At 32.1% G+C, this 17,836-nt stretch overlaps 1 protein-coding gene and 1 long non-coding RNA gene across 3 annotated transcripts in view; both read left to right on the forward strand.

Annotated features, from left to right (window-relative positions):
* Positions 1–17,836, forward strand: part of LOC103571944 (tRNA dimethylallyltransferase) — a 263,909-nt gene that overhangs the window by 30,283 nt on the left and 215,790 nt on the right. The gene's annotated exons all lie outside the window — the stretch shown is intronic.
* LOC128668280 (uncharacterized) lies at positions 405–1,282 on the forward strand. Its single transcript, XR_008404042.1, has 3 exons — positions 405–503; positions 598–746; positions 830–1,282. It is a non-coding gene; the product is annotated as an uncharacterized LOC128668280 (long non-coding RNA).

Consider the following 17,836-nt stretch of genomic DNA (forward strand, 5'->3'; position numbering starts at 1 on the left):
AAACATAAATTTTATTATTGTATATATATGGTTACCTTCTCTTTTTTCTAGGATAAATAATTCCATAAGGATCGGTTTTAGAAAAATCAATATTATATTGCTTCATCATTTTGTTTTAAATAAATAAGTTTTTAAATTTAAATTTTATTTTATAAGATTTTATTCATTTATTATAATTATTTCCAGATGCACAAAATTATTTTGTTAATTCTTTTATGTGTGATAGACGTTATGAAAATATAATTTAGTAAATAAACAGTTTTTTTTTTTAATTACTTTAATTAGCTAACTTCACGTTTTCATAAAATTTATTTATCACATTTCAATTATTTTTATTTACTAATTCATATAGTATTATCAACATAAAATATTGGTTCAATATAATAATTTAGAACTGAAAAAAATGGCGGTAAATCACTATGACTTAGAATTTTTATTGGAACAAGCAAATAAATTATTCAGTAGAGATAATTGGGCTCATGAAATAATTGATCAAACAATTGGTAATATTTTGCTTTTGAAATAACTGTAATTGATAGTTTTTTTTATTCATCTAAAAATTATTTATAAATTAAGATTTTTTAATTTATTATTTAGATTTTGTAAATGAAAATAATAAAATTGTTTATGTTGGGTGTTCGACGGTGGTAAGAGTTCTTCTCAAATCTGGAAGATTTCATGAAAATGTAGGGTTTCATGAAGGCGTGTCTGAGTCCACTGGGAAAGCTTTCGAGGATGCGAGAAAAGTTGCTATCATTTAAAATATTATTTGTAATCTTAAATATTATTATAATAACTACTCTATTAACTACTAATTTTTAAATAATAGATATCATACACGGATGCCCTATATAGGACATTACTATCATTCGAAGAATTTGGCGAACTGATAATTAAAATTGAAGAAAAAAAAAAAAGATTAGAAAAACAAAAAAAATTAAAAAATGATTGGATAAAAAAAAGTAATAATATATTGATAAAATAATAAGAACTAATCCTGATTAAACAAAGCGATTTACTCAATAATAAATATGTATCTATATAGCATTAAGATTAAATCGTTTTGAATTATTTTGAATCGTTTCTTTTAATCAGGGAATTAATTAATCGCTATCATAATATAAACATTTGATATTTAATATAGATATGGTGGAAGCTACAGTTAGTAATAAAATCTTAGAGGAAATGGAAAAAGATTCGATGACAGAAGTTTAATTAAAAAATAATTGATTTAATAAGAATTACGTTATGTGATAATTAATTGTTCATAAAAATATTTTAATTGCTATTGACATGATTTTAGTACAATTATAATAATGAGACTGACTATGATGATTATAGGAAACATAATACTTGAAAATGAATCGAAATAAGCTCAAAGAACATAAAATAACATACACATACATACATATGTATATATATATATATATATATATGTATATATATATGTATATATATATATATATATTTACTTGAATTATTTAGTAAATCTTATTATAATAGTAATATATGTATTGTAGAACTTACGTGTGCGAAGCCACGGGTAGCGGCTAGTATATATATATATATATATATATATATATATATATATATATGTGTATTAGGGTGCTTCGTTTCCAGTGAAAGAATTTTCTTTTCTTGCTCATCAAGCAAAATATAGTTTTTCATGCAAAAACAAAATTCTTGCCAAGTTTGAGCTCTTAATTCCAATCCCAAGTACTTGCCATTTGATTTCCAAGATTTCCCATTTGAAATACACGTAAATTAAATTACTTTTTTTTTAACTTTCTAATACTCAGCTGCGTTTCATGATATCAACGCAAGTTTGTTCGCAAATGGTAGGGCATTTGGTGTTCTTCAAAAGTTCCCATAGTAACTTGGCTGTTATTTCAGCTGTTTCAGTTGTGACCGCTAAGGAAGACATTTTTCCTATAAATTGACCTTTATTGGCTTGCAGAACGTAAACCAATGAATGCACGCCAAAAATGTTAATAAGAATTTTGTAGGAAATTTTATTCCCTTTCAAAAAAGTCTTCGGAGTCAAGTCGCTAAAGTCTATAGTTTCCGAGATATAGTAATTTTTATAATTGGAAAAATATAATATTAAAAAAAAAATTACAATTAAAATTTCTTTTTTTTTAATTATAAAAATTACTATAACTTGGAAACTATAGACTTTAGCGACTTGACTCATAGGACTTTTTTCAAAGGGAATAAAATTTCCTATGAAATTCCCATTAACATTTTCGGTGTGTGTTCAGTCACGAGCTTAGAGAATTTGAAAAGCGTCAAAGTCAGAATAGTGCCGGGTCACTCGCTATTTGGGCCCGGTACATACAATTTCTAGCTCATGGCCGGGTCAAGTTGGCATGAGAGCCCCGCTACCAGCCGACCAATCGGGAAAATTGGCGGTTAACTATTTCCTGTTGGCGCACATTTAAGCCAATGGGAAAATTCGGTTTATTCTTCGAGGCTGCCACGTCACCACCAAGCGGCCACGTCGCTTTCAACAGCATTTTCTCCGTTGTATTTTCGCTCCTGAATTCAAGAGTACAACCTCGTACTCTAAAACCGCTCTGCTTTAATATAATTATTCTTGGTTGCATTCGCTATCGCGTATACATCTTGTTGCATTTGCTGTTTCATATTATTTTCTCACAGTTCGAAGGGTAAATAGTGTGAATAAATATCTAATTTATTTATTATAATAATTTATGTAATTTGTTAGTTGTTAAGATTACATCACACCTAACCCAAATCCTTTTTGCGCATTCGCTCACTTTACAGAGTGCATTCATTGGTTTACGTTCTGCAAGCCAATAAAGGTCAATTTCATCGGAAAAATGTCTTCCTTAGCGGTCACAAGTGAAACAGCTGGAATAACAGCTAAGTTACTATGGGCACTTTTGAAGAACACCAAATGCCCTACCATTTGCGACCAAACTTGCGTTGATATCATGAAACGCAGCTGAATATTAGAAAGTTAAATAAAAAAGTAATTTAATTTACGTGTATTTTAAATGGGAAATCTTGGAAATCAAATGGAAAGTACTTAGGATTGGAATTAAGATCTCAAACTTGGCAGGAATTTTTGTTTTAGCATAAAACTAACATTTTGCTTGATGAGCAAAAAAAAAATACTTTCGCCGGAAACGAAGCACCCTAATATATAGATATATTAGGGGGAGTGCATGGGCCCATTTGAGGTCGGACTCGTAGTGGCTGTTGGTTCGGCACCTACATGCAAATGATCTCTGATCCTAAGGGTTATAACATCCGCTAATTTTGAGCTTCCTCAATGTTTCACTTTTATAATATTATGGTGGAAAATAAGGGATTTGCGCAGCGCGAGTATGCCCAAAAGGGCGAGGCCTCGGCCTCCGGTCGGCGGAGGTGGACTTAGGTTCCGTTACATTAATTAATTATATATATTAGGGTGTGCCGAAAAAAATTAATATTTTTTTTTTTACTCTCACCCGAAAATATCCTTGGATATATCCAATTAAAAATTCTGTCCAAAGAACAGTTCTTAATTTCAACTTTAATAGGTTCTCCATGGAACTTTAAGATTTCCTATTTAAATAACATGGAAAAAAAGTTTTTTAACAGTATTTTTTCCTGCTAGCTGGGAAAAAATTTTTTTTTCGATAAAATGAATGCATAGATCTTTTTTAGCATTAATTTTTTGACAAAAAATTACATTGAGTAAAATGTCAATCATCAATATTTGAGTTTCTACGGATCTTTAAAATTTAAATTTTCTAATATTTTGCGTTTTTTGCATTTTGCAGCTAAGCTATTGGAGATACAACAAAAAGTTAAGTGCCGATTTTGTAGTTCTTTCGATGCCTTATTAAAAAGTTCTCAATGAATTTTTCATATCATTAACAATAACAAAGTTACCGATTCACAAAATTTCCTTTTTCTAATTTTTCGCTTTTATCAATTGAACTATTGATGATAGAACAAAAAATTTCTTACAAATTTTTTAGTGTTTCAAATTTGCAACAAAGATTTAGAGGTGTAATTTTCCGTATTATAAATAGTTAAGAGTTACAGACTCGTTAGTTGTTAATTTTATGATTTTTCAACTATTTTATATAATATATTAATGATAGATATAAAATTTGAAAACAAATATAAAGTACTTTCATTTACAGACAATTAGCTAAATACGAAGTACAGGAAATTAATTTCAGAAGTAAATTCTTTCTACAGTAGAAATTTTAAGAAGGAAATTACGACAGATAATAAAAACAAAAATACTGGTAAGGACTGCTTAATCATTGAAGAAACATTGTATCTTTCGTATCATAATTATGTTTAAAACTATAAAAATCATTTTTGTCTGTTTTGTTTGTATAGCAACTAAAAATTAATGTTCCCATAATTTGTCGTACTAGTGTAAATTTCATTATTAATTAAAATTATAATAATCCACTCGTTATAAACTATTTCAAAGAGGACTCAATTTTATGAATACTTTTTATTTCCTTCTTCTGATTTCTATCGAAGAAGGAATTTACTTTTTAAATTAATTTCCTGTATTTCGTATTCAATTAATAATCTGTGAGTGAATGTACTTTATATCTGTTACTCAAATTATATATATATCATTAATATAGTACATAATATACCCAGGTCGAAAATTTGATCTGATTTTAGTCTAACTGGACAGTATTTGGAATACTTAGTATGTTATTGAACTTCTATTACAATTTTAATCTGTTTTTGATCTACCCAGACCGAAAAATTTGATCTGATTTTAGTCTAATTGGAATATTTGATCTGTTTTTGATCTTTTATAAAAATCTTAAGCTGTTTTTGCTCTGTTTTATAAAAAACAATTGCGTTACGGGTAGACAAAACTAGATTAATTCTTGAACTTTAAAAAATTTTAGTTCTGAAAATTTGTAAGGACTAGTTTAAATCGTGGACTTGTAATATTTTTATTCATGGGCAATATTTATGAAAAATATATTCAGTTACAGAATTGATTATAGTTTTTTTACTACTTATTGAGTGTCTTTTGTTTAAAAATGTCGAAAGTTAATGAAAATTTGACAGCTTTATGTTTAAAATGTCTTGACAGAATGTTAATAATATTGAATAAAAATAATAAAATAACTCTTGAAATGTCAAGGAATGTTTCTTATTTACTGAATAAAGTCGAAAGTATTTTGGCATTAGAAACCATCAAAATTCTTGTGACATCTTATTACGGAAGCGCATTAGCATATTTCAAATATCAAGAAAATTAAAATAAATTTATGAATCTATAGTATTATTATTTATATGTGTGAAAAGTCCTGTTTTTGATCTAAAAGCGATTAAAAACAGACTAAAAATTATAGTAAATAAAGTCTGTTATAACGGTGGGCCCTGGCTACTTCGTGTCCAGTAGCCACGAACCACAGTTAATAAATTCTTCCGAATAAATTAATTTGATTGATAATAAATTATTAAATATAATTATAAATTAAAGATTGTTTTATTGCTGGTTCGGAAAACGGGAAAATAGATCTCAGGATCTAAGTAGACTCGTTCTGATCAAACACGCGGCTGAAATATAACTTATTCTAAGAGATGCTGGTGCTAAGAAAATTTGATCAAAGAGACTCAATTAAATTATATATAACAAATTTTATTTAATCAAATCCTAAATTTTATATACACAATAGTTTCCCCTTCTATTAATTTTATTTATAATATTTTAGTTGGGAAATAAGCGTCCAGCAGTAAATTAATTTATTAATTGAATGCGCAAATATTTATTGGACATAGTTGGGATTAAATTAATCACCCTAGCGAATTCAGTCATACCAAAAACATACTTAAAGCATACTCAGAATTCGGGTATGATTTCAGTATATTTTCAGTATATTTCCGAAAACACACCTAAACTTTACGAAAATCATACCGAAATTTTGACTAATCTACGGAGAAGTAAATTAATTTTGAAACAAATAAAGCTTTATTATTGGTTTTTAAGATTATTTTTTTTAACCTTGATTTTTTTTATTTGAGACTAACATGGCTTACAGAAAATGTTAAACTGTTGACAATAGAGAAAATAATCTTTATTCTTAGATAATAATTAATAGATAGAATAATTATAACAACATTATCTTTCATTATTAATTAGAAATAATCTGTTATTTTTAAATATACTCAGTTACGTAAAAAAATACTAAAATGATTAGAAAAGTAAAATAATATAACGGTGGGCCCTGGCTACTTCGTGTCCAGTAGCCACGAACCACAGTTAAATAATTTCCCGACTAAATAATTAATTATTAATAATAAATCTAAATTTTAATTACGATGTTGCTGGTTCTGACCCCACGTTGGGCGCCAAATATAACGGTGGGCCCTTCAAGATAACATCTTAATTTTCTTACGGCCCATACAACCGCCAAACACTCTTTCTCGGTCGTAGTATAACGTGTTTCGGCACCTCGTAACGGTCTACTCAAACATATTATAAGGAACTCTTTCCCGGTATTTGGTTCCTTTTGAACCAAGAACGCGCCTAGACCCGTATCACTCGCGTCAGTATATAAATAATAAGGTAGATTTGGCTGTGGTACAGCCAAAGGTTTGGCATTAACAAGAGCTTGTTTAAGATCTTGGAAAGCCTTTTCTTCCTCCTCACCCCATTTCTATTCCGTATTAACACTACATAATTTATTGAGAGGTCCTTGAACCTTCGCGACGTTTTGTAAATGTCTATGGTACCAATTTACAAGCCCGCAGAAACTGCGTACTTGTTTACGAGACGTTGGACGAGGGAAATTCGCGATAGGCGCTATTTTTTCAGGGTCAGGTCGTAGACCCTCGCTATCTACAATAAAGCCTAGAAATTTTACCTCAGATCTCGCGAATTTACATTTACTTGGATTAATTAATAATCCAGTCTCACGAAAGATTTCAAAAACAAGAGATAAAATAGCTTTATGTTCATCGTAATTCTCACTAATAATTACCCAATCGTCCAGGTACGCGAAAACCTTTTCAGTCCAAGAACTCGGTAGGTTTCTTTTATGTATTTGCTCGATAAATCTCTCGCGAAGCTTATCCATGGCCTTTTGAAACGTTGATGGTGCTCCCGCGAGACCATAAGGCATGCGAACCCATTCAAATTGCCCCCTACCTTCGACAGAGAAGGCAGTGTAAGGAATGGACTCTGGTGCCATTAAAATCTGATAGAACGCTTCCTTGAGATCCATGGTGGTAATATACTTCGCGTTATGAAGAGCGCTTAAAATACGTAGCATATTAGGAAGAGGGTGCGCAGGTAAAATAGTATATTTGTTGATTGGTCGATAGTCGACGCAAAACCGCCAACCACCCGAGGCTTTGGTCACCATTACCGGAGAACACGACCAGAAACTGTTACTAGGCCTAATATAGCCTTTCTCGAGCAGTTCGTCTATTTGTTTGTTTAATTCCGCCGCAATAACAGGACTACGCCGATACGGACGGATTTGAATGGGTTTAATTCCCGGTTGTAGGACGATCGTATGCTGCACGAGGTCAGTTAGACCTTGGTTCGGTAACTCCGCGAACTTAGACATTTCCGATTCTAAAAATACATCAAAATCTTTCTGTTGATCCGAAGTCAACGTTTGACAACTAGTTCGTTTATCGCGACAATTTATTAATTCAAATGGATGATTTTCGTTAGTGTCTTTAAATTGCCAAGTTTTCGTAGCGCAATCGATTAATATCCCAAAATGAAGAGCCAAGTCCATACCTAGGACTACTGAATAGCTCAGGTCCTCGAGGACACTCAAATACTGCTCTCCTGCTATTGTACCGATTTGAATGATGAATGGAGCTCCCCCAATAGTTTTACATTGGATATGATTCGCGAGAAGAACTCCCCGACGGTTCGTATCATCCTGTTGTAATTGACCAGAGCTAAGCTCACGTATTTGGTCATACACTCGCCGATTGATGTAGGACCTCTCACTTCCCGTATCAATAATACCGTTCACTTGCACCCCGAATATCCAGATGGACACCGGTATACGAGCCGTAATTGTTGGTGGAACAGGACCAGTACCCGTATAAAATTTGGTCCGAGATGCAATACGATTGGCGATACGTGAAGGTAATGTTTTATCTCTGAGTATCTCAGGAAGATACGACGCGCGCGAAGGCGAAGAACACGGTGATGGAGAGCTATGACTAACAGCCGGACCTTCAGGTTCTAATCCTGGGTCCAATTCATCCTCCCACTCTTCTTCAGTCTCCTCATCACTCTCAAGTGGTTCCAGACCACATAAATATGGCATACCGGGGACGTCTACGAAACTTGGTTCTTCCGATTCGTCTGAACCAATTGACACAATAAAATCGCTAGCCTCTAAAGTCTCTAAGATTTTCGGATGTATTCCGTTCGGATCATTTTCAACCGAAAGAACAGAACGATCAAGACCGGCACAAATTTCTTCAAATAAATTATTAGACATTGGTAAATTAACCATGGGCGGTGCTTCTTCCCTCAAGCCTTCCCAGTGATTAATTTCGTCAGAATTTAAAATGGATGGATTAATTTTGTCATTTTTTAAAACCGATAAATTATTATTTAAAACCAATAAATTATTAAAACTAGATACGTTACTATTTAAAACAGATAAATTATTAAATATTGATAAACCGTTCACATTATCATATAAATCGCAAAACTGCGCGAATGGATTTTCTTCATCATCCAAATTTTCTAAATTACTATCACTACTAATTTCATCGATAGCATCATACCAAATTTCATCTTGAAAATTATCTTTATCTATAACTGGACTGCATAGGTCAAGTAAATTGACCTCAGTCTCAAATTTATTATCATTTTTATTTAAAACGGAGCTAGTCGAATTTAACGCCTGATTTTCTAATATGAAATCACCTATTAGTTCACCACTGGTTAAAGCAATCGGACCGACAGTACTCTCTAAGACGCCGTCTAGTCTTGTTATTAAATTGCTACCTACTACATCTTTAAATTTAAATTCTTCTACTGGACCGACAGTACTCTCTAAGACGCCGTCTGGACCTGTTATCAACTTTTTACTAATTAAATTTTCTTTTACCGGACCGACAGTACTCTCTAAGACGCCGTCTGATTCCGAATCTTCTTTTATTAATTTATTAATTTGTTTAGTTGGACCGACAGTACTCTTTAAGACGCCGTCTGGTTCCAAACTTGAATTTATTAAATTTTCAACATTAAAATCTACGACTGGACCGACAGTACGCTCTAAGCCGCCGTCTGGTTCCGAGTTATTTTTTGTTACATTAATTACTTTAATTCTTTTGAATTTATTTGGTTTATTCAACCAGGCTTCATGTGAACTATTACGACTAGGGCTCCGATTTCCCCATATTATTTGTTTGAGAGACCTTCTACGTTTTGCGCCCTTTATCCTCGGGGAATAGGAGGGCGAAGCTAGTTTTTTGAACGATCAGTGTGACTAGTGTTGATAACACTGGTCGGTTGAGCTTCGACGCAATTAGCATGGTTGTTTAAATTATTTAAATTATCATAATTATTATTAACATTATTATTATTAACAAAACGATTCGAACGGTTACCACGATTATTTCGATTAAAATTATTAAAATTTGGATTCGGGTTTCTCCTATTGAATTTATTTACATTTGGTTGCCCATGATTCAGGTTATAATTATTACTATTATTATTAAAATTATTATTATTCGAATTATTATTTGATTGAACAGGAATGGCTAACGGACGTAAATTTGAACTACTCATAAATCCAGGCCTAAATGAATCGGCATTTAATTTAAAACAATTTTGTCTTACGTGTCCTTTTTTAAAACAATAATTACAGACATCTACTCTGTTATTTATACACTGTTCAGACAGATGACCATTTTGCCCGCAGTTAAAACAAAAGTAATGGTCGGAATTACGACTAGCAGTTACCTCACTAAATGTACGCGATATGGCATTCGAGTTGCCATTATTATTCGCGTTGTAGGAATAACGTACTCGATTATTTGGAGATCTATTTGATGAGAAGTTGTTTTGAGGAGTTTGGACAGTTACTGTCGATGCACAAACAATTAATTTGCCGTCATCACCCTCTCTAATTTCCTCGATAACGAGTGGTTGTTTATCATTCATCATTTCAACCAAAATTGGAGTACGCGGGAACGAATGCACTGCTGAGAATCGCGATTTTTCTTTTGTTTTAGCGTGTGACCTATCGGATGGCTCAGACACACGTTTATTTTCTTCTAATAGCGCGGCAGCCTCATGTAATACCGATAAGAGGTCATCGTAAGTGTTCACTGACCTAGAGAATACTAAGGTGGAAAGATTTCTAGGCAAGTGATTACGGATGCACGTAACCTGTTCCGATTCAGGGGGTGGGTTACGCATCTCACTATATTTTTGTTGAACTCTAAAAGTGAAATCAATTGACGATTCACCAGATTCTGGTCTCAACTGACCAATTTCCATCAATAACTGAGTGTCCGTCTTTTGTGAGCCAAATGCTCTTAAAAATTCCCGTTTAAAATGGTCATAATCAGACCAATGTCTGCTGTACACGTCGTACCACTTAGTAACTTTTCCAGTAAAAACATACCCAAGAATTTTCACGAAATCCGTTATGAGCCAACCCTCGCGAAACGCCATGGCTTCAAATAAAGCCAAGAAACTATTGGCTGATAAATCGCCTTGCGGAAAACGTACTGGCCACGCTCTTACGATTTCCCTTATCTCGCGCCATTTGCGTAATGAAACCGCCGCGGCGTTTGGTATCAATGAATTATTCGCCCTAGGTTGGTCATAGTATTCTTGATATCTTTCCTGACCATTATTAATCCGATATCCAGCGTTTCTTTCATCAAAATTATTATTATTACCAGCAAGTGAATTATCCCGTAATATTTCGAAATTAATATCATAATTATTACCGTAATTATTTATTGGTGGATTATTATTTTGAATTTCGCTGGGAGTATTGCAACAATAGTTATTGCCGTTTAAATTATTATTTAAATTATTGTTATGCACTCCACTAGGATTAATAACGGGGTGATCGTTACTATTATTGTTTAAATTATGATTATAATTATTGTTACTGAGACCGACCGTATTGTTACGAACATTATTTATTCCACTGGTACTTGATTGTAAATTTACCGGGAGGGCTGAGGTCGTATCAGCCCTATTTTCATGATTCAAGTGACCTGTACTACACTCCCCGTCGCCAAAACTGTGAGTTATCTCGCGAACAGTTTGTGTAATTGTCTGTACAGGCACTTGCGGATTGTTCACCGGTTGCGCGTTCATAGCTAAGGTCAGATTTTGTAGACAATTTAAAATCTGAGCCAGGACAGCTTGAGTTGTCGCTTGATCAGCCTGTCCGGGAACTGGAACGGTGCCAGGAAGAAAAACGGATCCCGTATTAGGCTGAATTTGTTGAGAAAGTACCGGTGGGGGGTTTTCTATGGGTACTTCACCCATAGACGCCCGTAAATTATCATTAATATTTGTCGAATTAAAATTTGATTGTTCATTTGTATTAACGGCCTGTGGGTCGCTCGTTTGAATTGACCCAGACGAAGTTGTATCAGTAATAGGTGTAGTAACGACGGTACTGGGTAGAGTCGCGGTAGTGATTGGTATAGTGGTGGTCATTGTCGTGACCATAGACGTAGTAGTTGCTACCGTGTTCCCCAAGCTGCGCCTTACTGGCGGTCTAACTTGCTGTGGGGTGTCCGAAGTCACGATCAGATTAGGTAAGCCGGGTAACGGATTGGAATTCGACATCGTCGAGGTCGCTGACGAAATCGTAGTACTTGATGTTATTGTGCACGTAGTCGAGGGTGGTGAATGCACTACCCTGTTCTGATTCCTACCGTTTGAGGAACTAATTCCTTCGAAGATTATCTCTTCACTTTCCCGCCTACCCGATTGTTGGACCGAACGCTTTGAGTTTTGACGCGTCACTGGTCGAGTGTTACTCATAATACGATTATTGGGACTTAATTTTGATTTATATTAGCTGGTAAGACAAGCAGCTTACGAGCCCTAATAATACTTAATATAAAATTTAATTACCGGTAGTAAATCCAAATAAGTTAAAATATTTCTTTCGTAACTTATTAGGATTAAAATTTATTTACCGGATTGAGAATTTATTGTAATTATTAGGTGACGACAGTTATGACTCGGTAATCCCTAACAATGACAGTTTTTTTTTTTTTTTTTTTTTTTCCAAATTAAATTAAATTTAATTTAAATTAACTATAATGGTTTAAGTAATAAACCACAAATCTATTGAATTTTAATTTGTTTAAAATTATTATAAAGAAAATTTTAGACAATGGCTAAAATTTTTAAGCTACTGTTTTATTTTATTTATTAGCTGATAATTTCTAATCTTTCCGACGCTTAAAGCTTCAAGCCCTGAATTCTATATTAAACGATAAAGATTTTAACTATTTAATTTAATTTATTTAATTAAAAGATTTACCCAGACTTAAGTCTAGTAAGTAACTTTGAAATTAATATAACGTATTATTTTTATCGAACAGTTATTTTATACTGACTCATTCACTTAGTGAGTTTTACCTAAACTTATTTTAATATTCAAACTGTGGTTTATTTTAAACCAAAGTAATTAAATTATTTGTCTTTGTTTTATTAAAATTTAACTTGTGATTTTTACTAATTAATTTTTCTTTTACGATTTTAATTCAATTAATTTTATTAACAAAATTTTACTGTCACTGTTAGTTTTGGAAGTGTATAAATTTTATTTCCTAATTTATTTTATTTTATTTAGTTTATTTTAGTTTCTTTACCAGAGAAAATTTACAAAGAAACAAACAAGTGATTTTATTGTGTTTATTTCTCTAAGCTTAGTGTCGTACCTATTGTATATACTATGAGTAACGCATACGACCAACGCATAACACTTTGACCTTGTCTTGGTCTTCACGAGACCACCGGAATTTATCGATTTTTTTTCACTACCACGATTTCAATTTTAATTTTATTCTCTCACTCAATATTTTATATTTTAAAATTTAAGTCTTTTACTCGCTATTTAGCCAGTTCATATTTTAGAGAAATTATTATAATTTTTATAAATTTAGTTTAAATAATTTTGGGCAACCAATATATATATATATATAATTTAGCACAGTATCAATCTAATTTACGATTTATAATACCAGTATTTCTCTCTTCAACGGTAAAATATTTAATTAATTTAATTTTTCAAAATTTTCCAAATTTAATTTTACTTTATCACCAGGTCTAGAATTTTCCAAAACGAGAAAACCGAGTTGGGCGCCAAATATAACGGTGGGCCCTGGCTACTTCGTGTCCAGTAGCCACGAACCACAGTTAAATAATTTCCCGACTAAATAATTAATTATTAATAATAAATCTAAATTTTAATTACGATGTTGCTGGTTCTGAACGCGGGAAATAAATCTCAGAGATGGGTCGACTCGCTTTGACCGGACACGCGGCTGAAATTAACTTATTCTAAAGACACTGGTGATGAAAAGTAATTTCCTTGAGACTTAATTTAATTATTATATACAAATAATTTTATTTAACCAAATCCCAAGATATGTACAAAATTTCCCCTTTACTTATAATTAATAAAGGTCCAGCGACAACAAATTAAATATATTTATACGTAATTATTTAATGGACACGGGGTAATAAATTAAATAATTATTTAGAGTAAAGTATTACGTTGAAGAGAGAGAGTATATAATAATAATTTTATCCTAAATCTTATCTGGTTTGTTGTATTCGACGTACCGACGGAACTGGACACCGCTGCAGCATAGACCTCCTCTTCTTGATCCTGACTGTGGTATATGACTTGATGTTGGATATATTCACAAATCACTTAGATAATAACTTAATAAAATTTGGTTTTGTAAACCAGTTTATATAGATAATAAAATTAATTTTAAAATTTACAGTTTTCACAAATAAGGAAATCGAGTGAACCGAATGGCTAATCGCGAAGATGTCGTTGTCACTGCTTCGACTTGAGTGTCGATTCCGTTTCAATTGCCTTAGGTCCCAACCTTTGATGACCCCTACTTAATTATGCGCAAAGGACCAATTTACGGTCACCTGCTGCGCGAGATCATCCCCTGTGGTCTAGCACCTAACTCAGCCGAACTCAGCAATCAGACTGTAACGAGAGAGAGAGAGAAAGACCAAAAACCAACGAGGACAGCGAGAGAGCCACACTCTCACGTCGTACCAATGCTACCCGGTTACAATAAAAATCGTAAATCTGTTGTTTAAACAGATCTTGACCTCACTCCTCGAGCGCCATTTTTCTCGGTTTCCTTTTGTTTTTTTCTTGTAGCTCGGTCAACTTTCAGAAAATCAATTACCCATAGGTATAAATGTTTATCAGGATTATGCTTTGACGTATGCGGCAAAAATCTCGTTTTTTGTAGTGAATAACACAAATGAATGAGATCATTGTAATTCTGCGAGCTGACAATTCTTGCCATTGGAAATCTTTTATTTTTTCGAGTAATAAGACGGTCTCTTTCTTCGTCAGACCAATAAGCCCGCATTAGCCGGTTCGCTCGCAATCTCATTTTTTTCGCTGAGAGAGCTCTTAAAAAGTGTTTCGCGTCGAGAAGAATCCCATCTATTTTCACCTGTGAAATAATTGAAATTAATATTATTAAATTAAGTCTTGTGACTCGGAAAAAAAAATCATAAGAAGAAGTAAAAGAATGTATGTATTCATTTTTATTCTACATGATTTTGGTAATGGCCAAAATTGTGTTTGTATCCTTTTAGAAAAAAGGGATACGAACGTTAAAATATTAAATTACAAAAAAAGTATAATTTTCAATTCATTGCAAGAGTGTTAGATATGATAAAAACAATGCACTTACTTTTCCACTACGTGTTGAAGTTGGTGCCCCACGACGATTATCGTGAAGGAATTTTTTTACGTCAGCAATTATTTTCTTTCGAAATAAACTTAAACCCTGTCGTATTTGCGATATGTTGACAGTTTCATCTAAATCACTCAAGTTACTTTGACTAGAGTAACGAGATGAATGAGATGATTCTGATAACATAATATCATTTTCAAAAGAAGAGCTTTGTTGAAAATTATCCGGAGATTTTGATGACTGACGAGAATGACGTTGATGATTTGATTGCATACTTTGTTGAGAGTAAGGAAGTCGTTGACGAGTACTTCCATTAGTAGATTTAGGCGATCTTGATCGTGAATATCGTGAATTCAGAGAAGTTCTACTCGTTGGTGTTTGTCTATGAGATAAACGGGAACTCGATGCATGTGAATTGTCTTGATTTGAGTTATGTGTACCTTGACTAGGTGAGATATGTGTCCCTTGATTAAGTGATGTACGTCCATGAAGTGGACGGAATATTGGAATGTTGGTAATGTCTTGAAGAGTTGACATATAAGTACCACGACTATGTGGTGTACTCACGTGAGATGAGTGTGACCTTGTAGTGTTCAGAATATTTTGGCGTGTCGATATATGAGTACCCTGACTGGATGGTGTATTAATGAGAGATGAGTGTGAACTTGGAGTATTCAGAATATTTTGGCTATTAGTTGTATGAGTACTGCGACTGCAAGGTGTACTAACGTGAGATGAATGTGATCTCGGAGTATTTAAAATATTTCGACGAGTTGATCTACGAGTATCATAACTGCCTGTTCTACTAACATTAGATGAATGTGATCTTGGAGTGTTACAAATATTTTATCTTGATGTACGAGTATCGTGACTGCGTGGTGTACTAATACGAAGTGGTTGTGATCTTGGAGTATTCAGAATGTCTTGGGGAGTTGACGCCTGAGCATCTCGATTGGATGGTGCACTTCCATGAGATGAATGTGATCTTGGAGAACCAGTAGGAACTTGATACTGACCATTGTCTAAAGAAATTTCTAAACATGAGTCAGATACAGGACGTTGATTTCCAAGTTTTAAATTATTTAATATTGGTGCTATAGGACGTGATTTATTTTGATAATTCTGGTCATTATTAACTAGTGAATGATGCATTTACAGTTGACAAAATGGTGGTGGTATCTTCGATCTTGATTTTGTTGTATTCTCGTTGATCGAAAGACTTTCATCGTTCAAATTACCCTATAGATAAAGAAATGAATAAATTAATATACTATGCAAATGGCTCAGAGAAATCGATTAAATAAAATTAATCGAAGATACAAAATTAAATCATTTTACTACATTAATTTTGTTGAAAACATAGTATTATATTAAAAGGGAGTGTAAATTATAAAAAATAATTACAGAATTATAAGAAAAGAAATAAACCAATTTGATTCTGTTAGGCATATGATCAAAGAACTGATAGACTTAGATTGACATTGTAATTCCTTTCAAAAATCATATTAATGTACATGCTGGTATGTGTTGTAAGCAATGGTAACGAAATTGATAACTGATTTTTTTATTTTTTTATATTAACTTACTCAATTTATTAAATACAGCACCATTTATTTTTTTGGTTGGTAGTATGTTAAGTGTGCATTCTAGATCGATTCTCGATCCTATTTATGCTTGTTCTGCAAGTTTGATGCCACTAAATGTAAAGTGACCATCATTCACTGCAAATTGATGAATATTATGGTATTCGGGATTTATTTATACCTGCTGTTATTGGAAAATTTCTAATTTTTGTTAAAATAATTTATTATTATTATTATTATTATTATTATTATTATTATTATTATCATTATTATTATTATTATTATTACTATTATTAATTTATTATTATAGGCTAAATATTATATTATCAACCAATTAAAACAATTTGCAACAGTTGCAGTAGGATCACTTATAAATTTATTTCTCCTACTATAGATTATTACACTCAAATATTTGAGTAGAAGATAATTTAAAAAACTTAGAATTATGTAACTTTTATTTTACTAAAATATAACTAAAAATTACTCTTACTTCTGTGTTTTGATTTTTTGTTGAAACATCTATATTTTCTTTGTTTCTCTCAACAATTTCCATAATAGCATTATTGCTCATTGCAATTGACTTGAATTTTAATGATTTCTCTGTTTCCTAGAATAAAAAGTTGAATGAAGTAAAATTCAAAAAATTCTTACAACACATATAGTCTATTAGTTGAATTACTTTTAAACATTTATTTTTTATTTTAGCAGCAGGTAACTTTTTTTCCAATACATTAGAAGTAGTCTTCATCTTTTGAATTTTGGACACAAAAGGTGTCAAGCTTAATTTTTTTTTTATTTGTATCCGTTTGTTTCCAGAACATCTTTGGAGATTAAGCAAAACTTTTTTGGTTGCTGTAAGAAAGAGATTATTTTATGAAATGTTATAAAATACTAAGGAAGTTCACAATGCTTAATAAATTTTCGAAAACTCTTTAGTGCCTCACGTAGTTTTATAAATTGAATTATTATCAAACTTTAAATAAATACATTAAACCTTATAATACATATAATAAAACTAGATTCGAAAAAAAAAGAAATGTAGAGAATATTAAAAAAATTAGAATGTTCATTTTTTCAGAATATTTTATTTTATAATACGTAATCAAGGTATAAAATCATAAAAACTGCCCGATATTTCGAATTTCTAGTACAATTTAAAAAATCATTTGGCAACACAGACATATTTCTCAAAATTTTTATAATTACCTGCATAATGAATCATCTCAATTTCTATTACATATTCTCCTGATTGCATATATAATGGTGCATGTGATTCAATTTCTGCTTCGGTTGCAACTTTTAACAACCCTGTTCTA

Source organism: Microplitis demolitor, chromosome 7 (genome assembly GCF_026212275.2).
Source record: "Microplitis demolitor isolate Queensland-Clemson2020A chromosome 7, iyMicDemo2.1a, whole genome shotgun sequence".
Taxonomy (NCBI): Eukaryota; Metazoa; Arthropoda; class Insecta; order Hymenoptera; family Braconidae; genus Microplitis; species Microplitis demolitor.